The following is a 20,165-nucleotide window of genomic DNA, read 5'->3' on the forward strand; positions in this document are numbered from 1 at the left end:
GAATGATATATCCAATCATCGAATGCAAGAATCCCAAACGAATTTGAAAACCTCCAAAAATATGAAATTTTGTCCTGAAGTATATTGTATGTCCTCATTTTTATCCTCATCCTTGTTAAAAGAACCTGAAATCCAATGCTCTCAAATATATTTTATGTCCTCATCGTTATCCTCAACCTTGTTAAACAAAACCTGAAATCCAATGCTGTGCACTTGCAAGTTGGTGGTGGAGTTAGTGTGTCAACTATGACATGGGAGGTGACGAGAAACTAGTGATAAAAAATGGGGGGGGGGGGGGAAAGCAAATTCTAAGAGTTTTGGAATGTCACGCCTCATCCTCAAAGTGGTCAAACAAAGAATTCTTAAATCAAATGGGCTCTTGTAAGGTGCGAGGTGGAGGTGGTAGTTAGGGTGTCAAAATTTGAGGACATGTGCATGGTGTAGGAGCAAAAACACAAGAACCCATTTTTGAAATGGTGCACGCCGTCTTCGTGCTTCTCCCACGCTCCACCCACCCACATCCTTTCCCAATCCCCAACCTCACAGTCTATGCTTCATCTCTCTCCCTCCTTTACACCTCCTTGCTTTAAGCTCCCTTCCCCTCCTCCTACCCCCTTCTTTCTCGCTCTCTCCTCATTTTCCTCTGCTTACACGCTTCCCACTCTTTTCCCATTCCTTTTCCTTCCCACAGTAAGTATTCGGTTTGTACGTCTTTCCTTCCTCCTTGCTCCCACAAGGGAATTTGTACGCATCCTTGGTACAAGCAATGTTCAAGGAAAATTTGCTGACTCTATGATAGCCTAGAGTTTGCTCAACTCATCAACTGGCTTCCCAAGTTTAACAACTGCCTATACAGAGAGAGAATCAGTGTCATGAGAGGAGCTGTGAGAGTAGTTAATGACATGGGGGTCTTCAAAGTGTCACTGCAAAATATCAGTCTAAGGCCACCCTTGCGTCATTAGCTAAAACATACTCCACCCTCATGAAGTGGCCACCCGACTGGGGGCCTGGAGTAGACCATCTAAAGGTCAGCTGAGGGCAGGCAAGATCGGTCAGATGTCCCGTTCTTCCACTACCCACCGAAGCCCTTTCACAAGGCAGGCAGGAGGATGGGGCACCCTGCACACCCATGAGCTTTATAGTATGGTATTTTGGATGTTCTACTTTGCTATCTTTTCTCTTTCAATGTTTGTGCACTCATGAGTTTCGTAGATTGGAAAGAATATTGAGATCCTTTACCTCGAAGGCCCTGCTGCGAAGATGTAACAATCATGATCTTTGCACCCCTTCCATCTCTGCTAGTGTATCAGTTACGTCCTCTCTTCCAGAATGTTGTCTACAGCCTAGTAGATCTCTGTTCTATAGAATTTGGCATCAGTATTAGCGTTAGTTTCATCTCCCACAACGTAAGCTTCCATGTCAGCTATTTTGAATGGTAACGTGTCTTGAAGCATTTAAGCTCATTTGTCATACGCCTGGCCTGAGTATGCATCTATACATGCAGGAGAGAGAGAGAGAGAGAGAGAGAGAGAGAGAGAGAGAGAGAGGTTTTTGTTTGAGACTCTGATCTGTCCATCTGGATTGGCAGTTGCACTTCACGGAAAGACAGACTCACATTTGAATATAGCATTCACACCATGCTATCAGGACCATCCATCGGTGCTTCCAATAAGGTACAAGATATCTGGAAAACATTTCAGACAGATTTCAATAAGGTACAAGATATTCTTGATCAGAATCGTGTCCTTATTGAAGAGATTAACCAAAATCATGCATCAAAAGTTCCAGACTGTCTGACTAGAAATGTACCATTGATAAAAGAGCTTAACGCAAACATCAGTAAAGTGGTTGATCTTTATGCCAGCCTTTCGTGCACTCTGGTGAAGGATGTTGCAGATGGTGGTGCAGTATTCAAGGCTGATTCAGATGCTATTAACCCATGTGCGTCCATGAATCAACGGCTGCATGAATCGTAGTTTACATGTGTCATGCCTCTGCAATTTTGGTTGAAGTGTCTATATCATGCTGGCTGTTATGAGATTTGAGTTGCAGGCAACTTGCTGTTATCAGGCTTGCCATTTTTCATGAAGCCTCTGATATGCGTTTTTCTGGAAGCTGCATAGGACACTATATATATTTGATGCTTCACTTATTGCTGAAGTTGTTACTGTTCATTTCTTTTCCTAGACTGTTTTATTCGTTGAAAGTTTGGTTTATAGTAGAGCCTGGTGTGACAGTTTTCTTCCCCCAATTTAGGCATTAAGATTATCACACTAACAGAATGGCCTGATGTGGATAAATTCATGTGCCACCTACTTTGCTGGGAAACTGAGGTGCAGCTTTTAAGGTCTTTAACCTGCAGTACACTTGGCTTCCTGCCCCGCCTATCTCATTACCGTTAGCCAGAAGATAGGGCTAAAACCTGTTTTCTGGTTTCGGATGTTAGGGAAGTGTGAATTTGATGTGGAGAAGTGGCTGTATTCTTTTTTGTCTCCCGTGGATACATGAGTATTTGAATTAGTTTTGTTTCTGGATAGTAGGTTATTCTGTATTTGATGTTAGCTTTTGTTTTATGGCGTATTCTGCCTATATCAGCTTTTTCAAGTGCATGATGACTTGCAATCTGATCCTGCTCTTTCTTGTAAACACATAAAAGGTTTGTCCCCTAACGGCATTCAAAATGAACACAATTTTTGAATGTTTAGCCTAGAGAAATCAAGGAGTTTTTTGGCATATCTTGAAGCTGCACAATAGGCTTACCTACAAACGTTTTGAAAAAGCTCCAAAACCATCAAAAGCCAACCTTGGCCGTGGTTCGTCTCATTTCATAGTCTTCTTCTAATTTTCAAGAAGGTAAAACAGCATCTCATAACAAAACTGAGTGTGCAGTACTCTAGCATTGCAACACAAAAATGTGGCACTAAAGCGTTGCCATAGCAATGCTACATTATGTGGCATCGATCGAGTTTTGTATTCGACATCTCATGGGGTGTATTGAGAGCTCATGTGTACTAACATGGGTTGTACAGGGCCCCGTGAGAGAAACGGCATGATTGTCTTATCAAACGTGAACCTCTGTCGAGAACTTTGGAAAGGGTGTTGGAAGTTTAATTTTAGGAAGGATATACACTCATGGATATAAGATCTCAGTATTCGATACGTTTCTTGTATCCTGTTCAGCTTCCCAGCGCAATAATGTCCTCCTATCCTTCTCCATTTCAGGAAGCAAATCCTTTAACCTTTCCATTTCCCTCCAAAACCGTGAAATCTGCAAAACTAATTCGGTGCATTCACAACGGCATGCATGCATATCATTCCTCAAACGCAGCGTTTAAGAGTCAAATTCCATGAGCTTTAGCCGTTTATTTATCTCGCCATTGCCTGATGTGCCATCGGAATTCGCGAGCTTTAAAAGCGGATCTCATCCAGGCCCGAACGCCTTCTTGCACGACTGCCAGCGTAAGCCCATAATCTTAGCGTCTCTTTGTTTTGCTGCTCTGTAAGCCACTTGTTGCGTCGACAATTTTGTAATAAAGAATTGCCGCGCGAGAAGTGACAGATTGGATTGCGAATATGTACGCCGCACCTGACATACTAAAAGCGATTGCTTAGGACGAACATTTTCTCCAAATGGAGGACGAGCGCCGCAGTTCCGGTTACTTTCGTCTCAAAAGTACGTAATGAAAAAGCCGGTTGCATGGGCGAAGGTTCCGATTTGCCTTTACGGTTCTAAAGTCCTTGGGATTGTTTAAAAAAGACTTTTTAGGTAGGGCACGGCCTCTCTCAGGCCATTCACCCCAAGAAACGGGCCACTTGGAGCCTCGCCAATTTCGGATCGGGATATGGCCCTTCTTGGCCAGCTCGGAGATGGTTGGTGCCTTCCGTCTACTTGCTACACATCATTGGTTGCCTAGCTTGATTGCTTGCTTCACTACCACGTGTCATTGTTCGTCTGCTTGTGCTACCTTTTAGGTGAATCACCCTTGTGGTTTTGTGCAATCTCAGCTGTGTGTCCATTGTGGAGGAGCCCATTGCCCTTTCGCCCAATCTACAGTGTCTTTTACATGATGATGTGTCACCATGTGGTTAAACATGGTCTATTGTTTTGTTGAGTTGTTGGCTTTTTGTAAAATGCTGTCTATCACGTTTGCTAATGTGTAAGTAAGTGGTTGGTTTAGTTTGTTGCTAGGTACAATTTCTTTGATATAGAGGTGATTGATGGGATACAACAAACTTGATAGCTAGGATGGATGTCATAGTAGCTAGTCCTTGCTATACATGGAGTTTATGGTTTTCAACCTTGTGACTATCATGAGATTGAAATTGCACTATGTTAGTGTTTTTAGAGGATAAGTTTGGAAATGTTCTTGGATTCATCTAGGTATATGCTTTTGTCGCATTAGCGGACATGCAAATTTCACGTTGTGAAGTTTTCGTCCAAGTTGCAGCTTGGTGGTATTGTGATAAGTCTTTCTATCTTAAATGGTGTGTTGCCCTATCACCTAGATTTAGATTTAGATGCTCGTTGGGGAGAGACTAAAATGAAAATGTTTAGATTTCACAAGCAATTGTAGCTTGATTGAAGAGATTTTGGACTACCTTTTGATTGGCCTTCTCCTTTAGTGCTAGCCTTCATCATGGTTGAGTTTTCCCTTCACCTCAAGAGTGTCAATAGAAACTCAGTACGAAGACTTTGTATAAATGGATGCTCAAGTATGTGTGGGTGTGTGGATTTGTATGTGTAAGAGCATATTTTTATACTATGGTCTATATCCACTATTAGGCGCTGATGATGTCAGTGGGATGTCATAGTAGCTAGTCTTTGCTATGCATGATGGAGTTTATGGTTTTCAACCTTGTAAGTGACTATTATGAGATTGAAATTGCACTATGTTGTGTTTTTAGAGGATAAGTTTGGGAATATTTTTGGATTCATCTAGGTATATTGATAGCTAGGAAAGGTAACCCAACACGTCCTCAAGATGCTTGCCATAGAGCTCTCTCCCAAGTGTCAAAAGTGGGGACTAAAAAATCCTAAATACATCATTGGGAAGGATATGGCGCTAATGCAATGGGGCAACCTTTTGACAAGGCCTATGACAAACTTCTTTGGGACTACATTTGTAGATTTCTAGATCACTAAAGTTTTGGTCATGAATTTGTGAAAATGATGAAGACCTCTTTGGCAATGCTGTTATGGATCAAATGTCTAAATGGAACGTGGCTTGTAAGTTTGCTAATTGTCACTTTGATGCTAGTATGTCCATTAGCTCTTCTCTTTTTGGTTATAGGTATGGTGCCCTCAATGGCTTGGATTTGCGGCAAAATGCCATGCAAATATATATCGAGGTATATGCAAAGCACCGCACCATAATGAAGTGGCAATGTACTTTGCACATCTTTTTTGTGTAGTATCAGGCTTTGAATGCAGTTGGGGTAAAACCTTTGTTGAGGTGGGAAGCAAACCCAGTTGCGCAGAGAAAACACCCATTGATTGTATTGGAAGGGGTTCACTTGTTAGGTACTAAGGGGCTCCTCTTTGGTGGTGTATCTCGCTTAGACAATGGTTCTAGTGGTTCAGGGACAAATTGAAGGAAAAGCTTCGTGGTTGGCAAAGGTTATGCCTAGTTTGAATGTGAGGTTGCTAATCATTCAACATGTTCTTTTAGTAATGGCTAGTTATGTTTGGAATTTTTGTGGATGGAGGGAGATCATAAAAAGGTGCATTACATTCCATGCAAGGGTTTGGGCCTTCCTAACGTTGGCGTTAGAAATGTTTTATTAATCATGAGATGGCTCTTGAAACTTTTTAAGTGCCAAGCACCTTGGGTAAGGTGACCAGAGGGTTCAAAGAGCAATTTAAGGAGGCAAGTGGGAATTTGGCAAGGCATCGACTAGTATGATAAGGTTTGTTCTTAGTTTCCCTTGGAGATCTCTAGGTTTGATTTGATGTTTGGAGTGGAGGTTGGGCTAGTGTTTTAGGTGAAAAGGTTGAGAGAGGCTTCGAGGAAGTGCTAGGCATGTTAGAAATATTTGGAGTAGAGTAGTTGAGCTAGAGGGGAAGCCATTAGCCTTGCTTGATATCCCTTGAGCTCGGAGTTTGTAGAGAAAGGGTTTACAGACCTAGCAGCAATTGTGTGATGCATTAGTCAATTTGTTAAGGCTATAGTTTCACCTAAATGCAAGGGAAGTAGAGCTAATTATAGAGGTAAGGAGGTGCATTCCAAAGTCTTGGCCTACTAATTATGTGGTGAGACATAGTTGTGGAAAGAAATCCATGGAAGATTGGTAGCAAATCTTTGAGAAAGGTGACAACTAAAGTGGTGTATCGATGCTTTGTTGGCAAGAACTTTTTGATTGCTTTGTTGATTTCCAAGTGCAACCTTAAAAGGGGAAGAAGTAGACTTGGAAATTGGATGGGGTAGGAAGGCCAAACTCATGCTCTAGAAGGTTATCTTTGAACTGGTTGTTGCTGAGAGGTAGACAAGCTAAGTGGTTCAATGTTAACCCCTTGTGTCCACTTTGTAGAAGGGCGTGGGTGTATGGCATCTTTTTGACTACTGGAATGGTTTGGTAGAGTAGATTGAATATGGTTGCTATTTGGTTGTATGCAAGGCGGTGAGATTTTTGGTTGCGAAATTAGGAATAAACTGGTGTTTGAGTACTACTCTTGCCATCCTAGTCTTGCTAATGGAATACTCGATGGACTTGAATATAGTAATGTTGCCTTTATGATGCTGAGTATAGGACTCACGGACTAGTTTCCTTTACGATGTTGGTCTACCTATCTTTTAGCTTCCCTTTTGTTGCCTTGTGGGCAATGTGCCCCACTTAGTTGGCTAGATTTTGTATTGAGCTCTTGGCTTGTTGGGGTGTGATCACCCCTTAATAAAAGTTCCTTTTTGAAAAAGGAAAAGGCTTAAAATGTAATTAATTGTCATCTTTACAACTAGCTTTATTTTATGATAATCTTGAAATGTTGGTTTTAATGTACTATAGGAATAGCAAGTAAGTGCCATTGTGCTTTTCTACTTGGAAAGCCTCTCATTCGTGGCCTTGCCCCAAATGACCAACCTCCATTGCTCTTTGGTCTTCATGAGTTCTTCTAAGTAGAAACACATCTTTCTCATGTTGTGTCAAGGGTCCATATCTTCACTTGTGCTCTTCGGGAGCTCTTTGTTGGTCAACAACCCACTCCAATATATTGCTCCATTTGCGATAGTAGTGAGAAAATATCCATTTTTAAAGCCAGATGAAGAGAAGTAATATAAGTGGAGAAGCAATATGAGTATAGAAGATGTGCACAAATAGAAGGTAAGATCAAAGCAAGAAATTATAAGGGACAAGGACATAGAGGAGAATGCTCTACCAACTAAAGAAGCACACAACTATAAGATTAGAGTAGCAACAACTACAAAGAGATGATATGCTTTGAAAAAGATGACTAGAAGTGCAGAAGAAGCACACACTGAAGGCAAGATCGAAGCAACAACAACTATAAAAAGAAGTCAACGCTTTAACAAAGATGGCAACAATTGTAAAGACAAGACAATGCTTTCACAAAGATGAATAGACTTTGAGGAGGGTACAAGAGTACGAGGATGAAGCAAGATACACTAAGGAGGTGAAAGCATTTTTGGCAACCATAAGGAGAAGAGAATAGTGGTTTAGGCAACTTGAGTTTGTGAACGACCTTGAGTAAAGTGTTTGGAAAAGTGGTAAATGTAACTTATTATATTTTGAAGGATCATCATCATCAACATGGAGTATAATTGTGTTTTCAAAAATCCTGCATTGAATATAACTATTTTCCTAGAAAACTACATAGATAGACTTGTATTTTCAATATACTAGTGCACCAAATGTAAATGTATTTAGATTGGACTTGTTATTCTTAAAAGAGTTTTTGGCTGCTTTAGATTAAGGGCATGTACCTACTCAAGAAGGGTACATTCATCTATAGAAAATTCTCAATGTTGCTTTGGTTCTAGCACTTCTATGACTTGACTAAATAACAAGATTCATCTATTGGATTTCAATACCACATTGAAAAATGACCCTTGCTCAATAAGGTACCTATTCTAGGGTCAATTTACCCCTATTTGAGACATCTATGGAGTCCACAACTTTGATAAGCTATATGAACACAAATCTTTTTTTTAAGACCCACGATTCCTTCTTGAATGAATATTTTTAGTTAATGGATTCAAAAATTTAGAATAACAAGATAGAATAAATAAAACATGTAATAAATTTCTTGGCATGATTCAATTAACATGATTTGGATCTCGAGTTTGGCACTATAGCTTCTCCATGATAAGAGTATTGGCTTTCCTAACATAAGAACACTATCTTAATAAGTATCTATAACCATAACTTACAATGTGAAATATTTCAATATGAAGGTAGGATAAACAAAACATATAATAGATTATCTCATGCGACCCCATGACATGATCTAGACATAGAGATTGGGCTATTATTTTTATATGCTCCAAATGTAGCCTAACCTAAGACAATAATATTAAATACTAAAGGATCATGACTAAACAATTCTTTGTTCTAATAAATGCATCTTGGTAAGACACAATTATTCATTCAATATATTCTAAAATCCTTTATCTACCCGATTAAAATTTAGAGCTCATCTTAGATAAAATGATATTCTAATGCTAGTGTTTAGTCTCTTGGACACTTGGGATCTATAATAAGACAAGAATGCATTAAATATATTCTTGTAATTTTTAGTAAGTAATAATAACGAGACGTAAATAATAATTGGCCATACAAAATCAAACAAGAATGTAGCCTATGTGACAATACGTGTAAGGCTTACACTCTTGAATATTTTTGAAGAAAATAACAATCAATATATGAAATATGAAAAAGATCTACCTCTTGATTTGATATAGTTGTGGTTGATAACTTTATAGCACTTATTATATTATAGAATATTATGTTATAAATCATATAAAAGTGTAATTTGATTATATATAGGTACCATTTAATTAATAAATAAGTTATAATAATATAACATAATTTTTAAACGTCAACAATCCACCTCAAATACGTTTTACTGTTGAGATATCGAGCTCCACTCGTGATATGCCAGGGTGACTGTTGTGTATTTATGTCATCGACTTGTTAGCTGCAGATGCGGTTGGTACACCGCCCACGAATAATAGCTGGATGACAATTATCCTTATCTACTCTAGTTCGTGGCTCAGTTAGTATGCCACCTTAGTTAGTTGAGTTTGGTTTGAGACCCACATATAAGGTTCTTCTATTTCTTTGTACGAGAGTTCTTTTGGCTTTTACAACTAAGAAGAGGAAAAATTGTTTTCAGCCTCCACTTGTGTGTGTATTCCCCCATTGTGTATGTGAGAAAGTCGCAAGTGAGACTCCTTTCCTCTCTCCCACTATCTTCACATGGTATCAGAGCCTTGTTCGTGGTAAGGAGCTTAATAAAGCAAACCAAGTTCGCGGTGTCCTGGTAAGAGGAAAAATGTTGCTTTTCTTTTTCGAGTTTGGGAGCAAAATCTCTGCAGGTAGCACAACCAGAAGTGCAAGAGTGCACTGTCTCAGATTGAGATGCCCTTCGTGGTGTGGCGAGAGGGCAATATATGCTGCGGGTCGGGGCAAAGCCCTTGGTGACTTTTTTTTTCTGATTCAAGGCCATTTCGGGGCCCGTTTTGAAGGCGGAAGTTCTTCACAGGCACTCAGAAAAAGGCCCTGTTTTTGCTGTGCGACCACTGCTCTGCTGGTCGATGAAAAGTTATCGCAGAAATTGCATCGTATGCCTGTGTGCAGAGATATTGGGAGTTGCAAAATCATGCTTATTGCCTGTCGATGCAAAATCGTCAATAGGAAGTGACTGTGTGGTCAAATGTGTGGTCAAATACCACTTTCGTTAATTTTGCAGATCTGCCCGTGTGAGGCAAAAGCTGTGTTTTTTTGCAGTGACATAATATTTTGCAATGTTCTGTAATGGCGTCTGATTCTCTTTCATAGATTGTCACTGAAAAGCTTAACAAGAACAACTTCCAGGCATGTAAGTTTAGAATGACGAATTTCCTTATGGGAAAAGGCTATTGGGAGTTCATTACAGGAAATGAAGAAGAACCAGTTCTTCCTAATGTTCCCAATCAACAAGAAATGTAGGCATTTAAAGGATGGCATGAAAGAGCCAGAAAAGTTATGTACTGGCTGTCTATCAGTATTTCATAGTATTTCAGATTCTATGATTGTGCATATTCAGGATGCAAGTACGCCAAAGGAGGCATGGGATACTTTGGCAAAAATGTACAGCACAAATACGCAAGCCAGGAAAATGCAGCTCAAACAGGAGTTGCACAATGTGCAGAGAGAAAATATGAGCATTAATGACTACCACATGAAGGTGAAGAAAATTGCAGATGCACTTGCTTCCATTGGGTCGCCAGTGGAAGATAATGATCTAGTTTCTGTGACCTTGAATGGTCTAGGAAAGGATTATGCATAGTTTCGGACATCCACTGCCGTCCGTGAAAAATTTCCTGATTTTGAAGAGTTGTTTGCTCTTCTAATTTCTGAAGAGCAGAGAAATGGGGGTGCATCTTCTTCAGGAGGAACTTCAAAAGAAACTGTCTTCTACTCAAATGCTGGAAGAGGTAGAGTCAGAGGTAGAGGAGGCCAATCTGCAGGCCGTGGTAGGAATCAGAATATGCAACAAACTCAAGGAAACTAGTCCTATGGAGGAGGACGTGGTAACTCTAGAGGCAAGGGGAGCCAAAGAGGCCATGGTGGATGGCAGAGAGGCCAAAATGTAAACAATAATGTTGAATGCTACTACTGTGGTAAAATGGGTCATATGGCTAAGGATTGCTACAAAAAGCAGAATGACATTATGAATGGAAAATTGCAGCAAGGCAATTATGCATCTTCCAGTAGACAGGGTGATGACAGAAATGAGCATTTATTTATGGTGCAGCACATGACCAATTCTGTGACAAGTGCAGAAGAACGAAATAATGTGTGGTATGTTGACTCAGGTGCGTCAAACCACATGACAGGTCATGCAGAGTGGATGTAGGATGCAAGGAAAATGGAAAAACCAGGATTTGTGAAGACTGGTGATGATACTGCACATCCTATTATGCAGATTGGTAAAATTCCTTTGTCTATGCAGGATGAGAAAAAGAAATACCTGTCTGATGTATTTCATGTCCCGAACATCACCAAGAACCTGGTTTCTGTTGGTCAAATGGTTGAGCAGGGCTTGCAGGTCAGATTTAATCCTCATGGATGCTTTGTTGAGGATTAAGGTCAGATGGAGGGGGAGAGTATCTCTAAAATGCATTTGCAAGGTTCCTGCAGGAGCATGGCATAAAGCAGCAATATTCATGCAATCATACCCCACAGCAAAATGGACTTGCAGAAAGGAAAAACAGGCATGTTGAAGAGGTATCTCGGGCCATGCTAAATGAAAAAGATCTACCAGATTATTATTGGGCTGAAGCAGTTGCTACAATAGTTTACATAATGAACAGGAATCCCACTGCAGCAATACATGGCATGAGGCTAGAGGAGATGTATACTGGTAGGAAACCAGACATTTCTCAGTTGAAAATTTTTTGTTGCATTGCCTATGTTCATGTGCCAGATGAGTTGAGGTCCAAGATGGATCCAAAAGCTGAGAAGTGCGTCTTTATTGGTTATTCTCTGTAGCGAAAAGGGTATAGATGCTATAACCCTTCTACTTGTAAGTTCACAGTGAGCAAAGATGTTGTTTTTGATGAGATGAGCAGCTGGTAGAAACCAGTAAATGTGATGATTGATGTAGATGCACAAAATGGTAATGCTGCACAGAATTCACAGCAGCAATCATAAAATATCAGTGGACCTGCAGTGTCCTCTAGCAGTGGTTCACATACTTCGCCATGGACACGCAGATTGAGATCAGGAAAATCTCCTCAAAGCAATGCAGATAGTGGTACGCAGGTATCACAAAAAGGAAAAGAGAAGGTGGATCAGCCCATGTTTGATGTGAACGCAGGTCACTCTTATGTGGATGGTGAATCCAATGGCTCAGAACAGAGCATTGATAATGAGTTGGGTATTCCTTTTGTTGTTACACTTGGAGTAAGGAAGACCAGGGATGTTTTGAGAGCACCTCGAAGTGAGCCTATTTTGCGCAGGTCTACCAGAGCTAGGTATCCTGTGGATAGGCTAAAATATGATGGATTTATAGCCATTCACTATGCCTATATGGTCCAAGTGATACAGGAACCAGAACCCACTTCTTTTGAGCAAGCCATGGGAAATGAAAAATGGGAGAAAGCCATGGATGAAGAAATGGATGCCTTGGAAGCAAATGCTACATGGGAATTGGTGCCTTTGCCTAAAGACAAGAATGCAATTGGCTGTAAGTGGGTTTATAAGATCAAGCACAATGTAGATGGTTTTGTGAGCAGATACAAGGCAAGATTAGTTGTCAAGGGGTATGCACAGGCATACGTCATTGATTATGAAGAAACATTCAGTCCAGTTACAAGGATGGCAACTGTAAGAGCAGTCATTGCTATGGCTGCATCAAAGGGATGGTCTTGACATCAGATGGATGTAAAGAATGCCTTCTTGCATGGTGATTTGCAAGAAGAGGTCTTTATGGAGCAGCCACCAGGTTATGTTCATGCTATTCATCCTGAGTTTGTTTGCAGGTTGAAGAAAGCCTTGTATGGCTTGAAGCAAGCACCTAGAGCATGGTCCGACAAGATAGGACAGTATCTTGTCACTATTGGCTTTCAGATTTCCAAGGCAGATTTCTCACTCTATGTGAGAAGAACAGAGAAAGGTATTATGCTGCCTGTCATTTATGTTGATGATTTGATCATCACAGGTGATAGTGATGAAGATATCCTTCATGTGAAAATGCTATTGAAGCAGAAGTTTGAGATGAAGGATTTGGGAAAGCTGCGTTATTTCTTGGGCATTGAGGTGATTAGATCACCAAGTGGGATATAGCTCTTGCAGAGGTAGTATGGATTGGACATGTTGTCCAAATATGGGATGACAGGCTGTAAGCCTATTTCAGTTCCCTTGGAGTAGAATGTGAAGTTGAGCACAGATGCAGGTGAGCTTTTGGAAGACCCTACTATGTACAGACGCATAGTAGGAAGTTTGATTTATATGACTATTACCAGGCCAGATTTAAGCTATGCTGTTGGATTGGTAAGTCAGTTTATGCAGGCTCCAAGGAAACTGCATTTGGATGCGGCTAGACGCATACTCAGGTATGTGAAGTCCACATTGCAGTATGGACTATTTTATGAGGCTGGGGTTCAGATACAGTTGCATGGATACACTGATGCTGATTGGGCTGGTAGTACTTCTGATAGACGATCTACCAGTGGATATGTGTTCTCTTTTGGGAGCACTGCAGTCACCTGGAGCAGCAAGAAATAGCCTACAGTTGCCTTGTCGAGCACAGAGGTTGAGTACAGGGGTGCAGCAATGGCTGCATGTGAGGTAGCTTGGTTGCATAAGCTACTTTATGATATGCATCGGGCCGGTTGTCATTTATTGTGACAACATGAGCAGTATACACTTGGCAAATAACCCAGTCTAGCATGCTAGAACAAAGCACATTGAGGTGCATTATCACTATGTGCAGAAGAAGGTTTTACTAGGTCTTATTGATCTAGTTTATGTCAGCATAGAGGATCAGGTCGCTGACATATTCACAAAGGCATTGGGCGCAGAGAAGTTGCGCAAGTTTAGAGACCTGCTTGGTGTGCAAGAATTGGGATTGAGCTCGAGGGGGAGTGTTGAGATATCGAGCTCCACTCGTGATATGCTAGGGTGACCGTTGTGTATTTATGTCACCGACTTGTTAGCTGCAGATGTGGTTGGTACACCGCCCACAAATAATAGCTAGATGACAGCTATCCTTATCTACTCTAGTTCGTGGCTTAGTTAGTATGCCACCTTAGTTAGTTGAGTTTGGTTTGAGACCCACATATAGGGTTCTTCTATTTCTTTGTACGAGAGTTCTTTTGGCTTTCACAACTAAGAAGAGAAAAAACTATTTTCAGCCTTCACCTGTGTGTGTATTCCCCCATTGTGTATGTGAGAAAGTTGCAAGTGAGACTCCTTCTCTCTCTCCCACTATCTTCACATTTACATGGGACCCTAATTAGGTAATATGTAGCTAAACCTACTTGCATAGGGACCCTACTCAAGTATGAGCCTTATTGCCTACAACAACAATTAAAGAAAAACCAAATCCCTAACTTCATATATTAGGTAAACCTTCTTGTGCAGGGACCGTACATAGGCGAGAAACTTATCACCTATTATTGGGTCAAGAAAATCAAATCCTCAGCTTCATATTAGCTAAACCTACTATACACAAACCCTACACGAGCAAGAGCCTTACTTGATGTGAATGAGTCAATAAAAATCAAATCCCCAACTTTAAGTTTTGATCAAATTTTAAAAATATAAATTAAATTGATATTTTTTGAAAAAAGTGTGGGAAGTTTAAAAGTTGAAAAATGTGTAAATCTTACTTATTTGAATTCAAAACATTTTGTATTATGTCCTTTCAGGATCATATTTTGGAGCTGAGGAGAAACAAAGACAATATGTTTATTATAAGTTGCTTCCTCCCTCAACCTTGTAGCCTCTTCTTTTTTAATAGTTGCAAATTGGCACTTAGTCTTTTCATTGAGTCCTTTCTTCACTCATATCTTCCTTCCTCTCTTAATTATTAACCTTTCAAGCTCCTTCTCCTTTTCTCATATTGTCCATGTTGGGCTGTTACTGTTGCTTTGCCAGGGCATCTCCTCAAGACAAAGTAGAAGTCAACAGCAGTACAGCGGCCTACAAAGGACAGTGTGGAAGCCTATAGTAGCAGCAAAGCATTGCTGAAGTCACAAGTTCCAAAAATCAAGTGACTTTTTGGTCAAAAAGTCAACGCGTTGCCTTTGTGGTCAATGCTGACTTTTTGGGTGACCTGGCCAACTGTCGGTGTAGACCAGTACGACGTGGAACTGAGCTAGATCTTGAGGATAGCTCAATACAGCAAAGGCAGCTCCTATAGCAGATCTACTACAGACTGTTTTCCCTTGAGACAGCATTTCAGTTCTATATAGTATTGATTTCAGCAGCAGCAGAGTTCTGTACAGTAAGTACCAGAGCACAGAGTCATTCCATATTAGTCAAGCCGGGTCCTTCCATAGCCACTATAGAAATCTATTAAATGTTGATTACTTCCATAATCCAAGAGGGGTCCTTCCATATTAGTCCAAGAGGGGTCCTTGTGGGGGTTAAAGGTCACTGTGCCTTAACCCCAGTTATGTACAATACTCAAACACATATATAAATGAATAAAAAAGAAGATTAGGGTGGTTCTGCACCCACCAAAACTTGTGTGGCTCTCTGTCTCTCTCTCTCGCTCTCTCTCCCTCTTCCGTTCTTGCTTCCGTTGAGAGCACTCTCAACTGGTATCAGAGCCTGGGTGATCTAGCTGAGCGTGCATGAATGCTTGAAGCTCAGTAGCTCTGTGGGAGGAAGGAGAAGCTCTGTGGGAAGCTTTGTGGGTGACTTTACTTGCATCCAAGTGTGCAGAGACCTTGGAGGAACATTTGGAAAAGTCACTTTGGCTTTGCGAAGTGGTTTTGAGAGCCTGTTAAGAGCTTTCAAAGAAAAAGTCGTTTTTTGAGCTTTTCCCTGTTCCGTTCGATGACAGAGACTCCGTATTGACTTGTAGAGGCAACTATTGCTTGCTTTTGGTGTCCACATTACTTCAGGAGCCTGGAAACACCTTTATTCTTGAATCCGGGATCATTTCATTGGATTTCTGACTCACTGTGTCAGTTTCTGCGTTTTTTGCCCGGGTGTTGGAACTCAAGTTTGGAGCAACCATTTGCAGATCTGTCAGTTCCGGTGGACTCAGGAGGTTCTAAAACTTCTATGTTGCTCATCATTCGCACTCTGGTGGAGTTTACAGATAGCTCTGTTTCCAAAAACGTTTTTCAGTCCGTGTGTTGGACCGAGTGATTGAGACCACGGTTTCCAAAACCGTCTGTCCCATTGCGTTCCGGATGCCCAAAAACCCCTACCTATCAGTTCTTGCGTGATTCGGTGGAGGATTTTCAGAGTTATAAATCTCTGTGTATTCGATTTCGTCTCTCTGTTATGCATTTTTCATACTAAGGTTTTGAAACCTTAGATTTATGCCACATGGCAGTGGATAAGTGTTGACTCCCATTTCTCACTCATCGGTTGGGATTTTGGAGTTCTGGCAGAAGAGAGATATTTGCAGATTTTCTTGCTGAGTCCGATTATGCAATGGCGCCCATGTTTTGAAGCATCTCAGGTTCTATTTTCAATAGCGCTCATTACCGTGGGACTATGATTTCTTGAGCATACCTTATGCAGATCACTCTGGTTGCAGTTTGAGCAGTGTGCGCTCATTCGTGGTATGCATTGGGTTGCAGTGGATGATTTATAGGCCATTTGGATGCATTGCGGTCCTTGTTGGATGCGCTGATAGGCCCAAATTGCCTTGTGGGATGCTATTTTTTTAATGGACGCTTTGCACATGGATGCTATTTTATGCTGAGGGACAGCTTTGACACATTGCAGGTGACGCACTGATAGTGCTATGCTCTCTTGGATGAGACATTATTGATGCATATGCCAGTGGACAGTGTTTATGCTTGAGTCATTTGGCACTTATTGGCATTTTCTTTTGGGCCAGATTTGCTCATATGGATGCATAGTATATGCACATGAGTCAGATGCATCTTCAGATGCTTTGAGTTTTGAATTTTGGTGATATTTCACTCTATTGTGGCATACACATTTGGGTGCACCTGGTATTTGGTGTGATTCTCTCTTGCAGGCACTAGCATTTGGGATTTTGCTTTATTTGCATCATGGCATCCTCTTCCATGCCTGAAAAGGAGTTTTTCAGCATTAAAAAGTTTGATGGGACAAACTTTTCTTTGTGGAAAGAACAGATAAGGGATGTGCTTATTCAAAAGAAGCAGATTAAACCCTTGGCAGGGATTGAAGCTAAGCCTGCAAATATGTCTAAGGATGATTGGAATGAGTTGGATGCATTAGCAAAGTCTACTATTAGACTTCATCTTGCAGAGTCAGTTTATTTCACAGTAGTAAATGAGCAGACTATGGAAGATTTGTGGAAGAAATTGTGTGCCACTTATGAAAAGGAAACTGCCTCTAATAAAGTTTACCTCATGAAGAGGTTGTTTGAGCTGCAGATGAAGGAAGGGGTCTCCATTGCTTCTCACTTGAATGAATTCAATATTATTTTCAGCCAGCTTCAGGCTCAGAAAATGAATTTTGATGCGGAGACTAAGGCAATATTTCTCTTATGTTCATTGCCATCCTCATGGGATACCTTCCGTACAGCTGTCAGTAACTCTGCACCTGGTGGAGTACTGAAATTTGATGATGTTGTGGGTAGCTTGTTGGCCGAGGAGATTAGACGGAAGTCTATGGATGGCAACAAGCAGGATACAGCCTTAAATGTGCAAAGGGGCAGATCACAGTTCAGGGGGAAGTCCCAAGAAAGAGGGAAGTCTCGTAGCAAATCCAGGGCACGGAACATTGAGTGTTACCATTGTGGCAAGAAGGGCCATATGAAAAAGGATTGCTACAAGCTGAAAAGAGAGCAAAAGGATAAGAAAAAGAATGCAAATTGGGGTGCAAATCAAAAGGAAGAGAGTCCAAGGGAGGACAAAGGAAAAGTGAAGATCGAGGAGATCAATGCAGTCACACGTGATAGTGACAATGATGTTCTCTTCATGTCTAGTTTATCTGCAGAGTTGCTTACCACTTCAGATGATGCATATTCCCAGGATTGGATTTTGGATTCTGGTGCTTCATTCCATGTTACTCCCCATAGGGAATGGTTCTCCACTTATGATAGTGGAAAGACAGGTTGTGTGCATCTTGGAAATGACTATGCATGTGACATAGTGGGAGCAGGTGACATAAAGTTTTCTTTTGCAAATGGGTCTGCATTTGTTTTGAAACATGTGAGACATGTGCCTAAGCTGACCAAGAGTCTTATTTCAGTGGGTCAGCTAGATGATGCTGGTTTTCACACCACTTTTGGCTTTCAAAGTTGGAAAATTCAAAAGGGCTCTATGCTTTTGGCCAGGGGTGCCAAGTGTGGGACTTTGTATCCCTTACATGTATCAGGGGTATTTGATCATGTTGTTGCAATAACCGAGCAGCCGAGCACTTCTTTGTGGCATTGCAGGTTGGGGCACATGAGCCAGAATGGAATGAAACTCTTATGCCGTTTGGGTTATGTACCGCATTTGAGTTTCTCTGATTTTGAATTTTGTGAGCACTGTCTCTATGGGAAGCAGACTAAATCAGCCCATAAAAGAAAAGGAAAGAAAGAGTTTGAAATGCTTGATTTGGTGCATTCAGACGTATGTGGTCCCATGCCTACACAGTCATTAGGCGGGGCTGAATACTATGTGACATTCATTGATGATGCAACTAGGAAAGTGTGGGCTTATGCTATAGCTCGGAAGAGTGATGTGTTCCAGGTATTTCAGAAATGGCTGGCCTTGGTTAAGAATCAGTTAGGTAGAATGCTTAAATGCCTACGAACTGACAATGGTGGAGAGTATCTCTCTCATGACTTTCAGCATTTCTGTGATACACGTGGGATTAAGAGGGAGCTCACATCCCCTCATACGAGCAAAATCCAGTTGCAGAAAAGATGAATCGTACCATTCAAGAAAGGTTGCAATGCATGCTTTCCAATGCAAGTCTTTCTGGTGGTTTTTGGGCTGAGGCAATGAAGACTGCAGTAAATGTGATCAATAGATCACCTAGTAAGAGTTTGGATGGTGGTATTCCTGAAGAGGCATGGAGTGGCAAGAAGCCCTCTTACTCTCATTTGCGTATATTTGGGTGTGAGGCATATGCACATGTGCCAAAAGAGCTTCGAAAGAAGCTAGATCCTAAGTCTAGGAAATGCATCTTTCTAGGTTATGGTGAAAGTGGAGAGATGGGCTATCGTCTCTAGGATCTAGAAGCAAAGAAGATCATACGCAGCCATGATGTGGTCTTCAATGAGAAGAAGATGCATAAGGCACCCATGAGGGATGTGGAAATGAGGAGAATCACTTTCCAGGATGTGAATCCACCTGCATATGTTGATAGACAGCAAACTGTCCATGCACCAAATGTGCAAGAAATGGTACCAGCAAGTACTCCCACAGGTATACAATCAAGGGTAGATGATGGATCATCTATTGGTGGAAATGATGAGCCAAATGTGGCTGATATGCAAGTGGGATAGCAAGCTGAAATGCCCTTGAGAAGATCATCTAGAGTGTCTAGACCACCTGATAGGTTTGTTCCAGGGGTAGACTATGTGATGCTTACTGATTGCGGGGAGCCTTCTTGCTACAGAGAGGCTATGATGCATGAGGATCAGCGCAAGTGGGAGTATGCTATGCAATCAGAGATGAGTTCACTTATGAAGAATAAGACTTGGGACTTGGTTTCTTTGCCACATGGAAAGAAAGCATTGCCATGTAAATGGGTCTACAAAATGAAGGTCACGGGTGATGATGTGCCTAGGTACAAGGCCCGTTTGGTTGCTAAAGGGTTCAAGCAAGAGAAAGGTGTGGACTTTGATGAGATATTCTCTCCGGTTGTGAAGATGACCACACTTAGATGCATGCTTGGATTAGTGGCATCAGAGGATATGGAGCTTATGCAGATGGATGTCAAGACAGCTTTCTTGCATGGGGATTTGCATGAGGAAATTTACATGGTTCAGCCGGAAGGCTTTGAAGAAAAGGGCAAAGAGCATTTAGTTTGCAAGCTGAAGAAGAGTCTCTATGGTCTTAAGCAAGCACCTAGAGAATGGTATCAGAAGTTTGATGCTTTCATTCGGTCCCAGGGTTTTAGAAGGAGTGAAATTGATCATTGCCTCTACACTAAAAGGGCTAAGGATAGTAGCCTGATAATCTTGGCACTATATGTGGATGATATGCTATTGGCTAGCAAGAATACTTATGAGCTAGATGCATTAAAGGCCAAGTTGCATGAGGCCTTTGATATGAAGGATTTGGGACTTGCAGGTCATATTCTTGGTATGCGCATCACGCATGATCGGAGTA

General features: G+C 41.2%; 1 pseudogene across 2 annotated transcripts; it reads left to right on the forward strand.

Moving 5' to 3' along the window:
• The first annotated feature begins 449 nt into the window (after positions 1–449).
• LOC147897826 (protein ELF4-LIKE 4 pseudogene) lies at positions 450–2,463 on the forward strand (annotated as a pseudogene). 2 transcript variants are annotated; one of them, XR_015541706.1, is made up of 2 exons: positions 450–690; positions 1,589–2,463. The product of XR_015541706.1 is annotated as a protein ELF4-LIKE 4 pseudogene, transcript variant X1 (transcript). The 2 variants fall into 2 exon arrangements; XR_015541707.1 differs by lacking the exon at positions 450–690 and adding an exon at positions 1,069–1,141.
• Positions 2,464–20,165: the final 17,702 nt, after the last annotated feature.

The sequence above is a fragment of the Dipteris shenzhenensis genome, chromosome 10, assembly GCF_047967505.1.
Source record: "Dipteris shenzhenensis isolate YYH24624 ecotype China chromosome 10, Dip_SZ_1.0, whole genome shotgun sequence".
NCBI lineage: Eukaryota > Viridiplantae > Streptophyta > Polypodiopsida > Gleicheniales > Dipteridaceae > Dipteris > Dipteris shenzhenensis.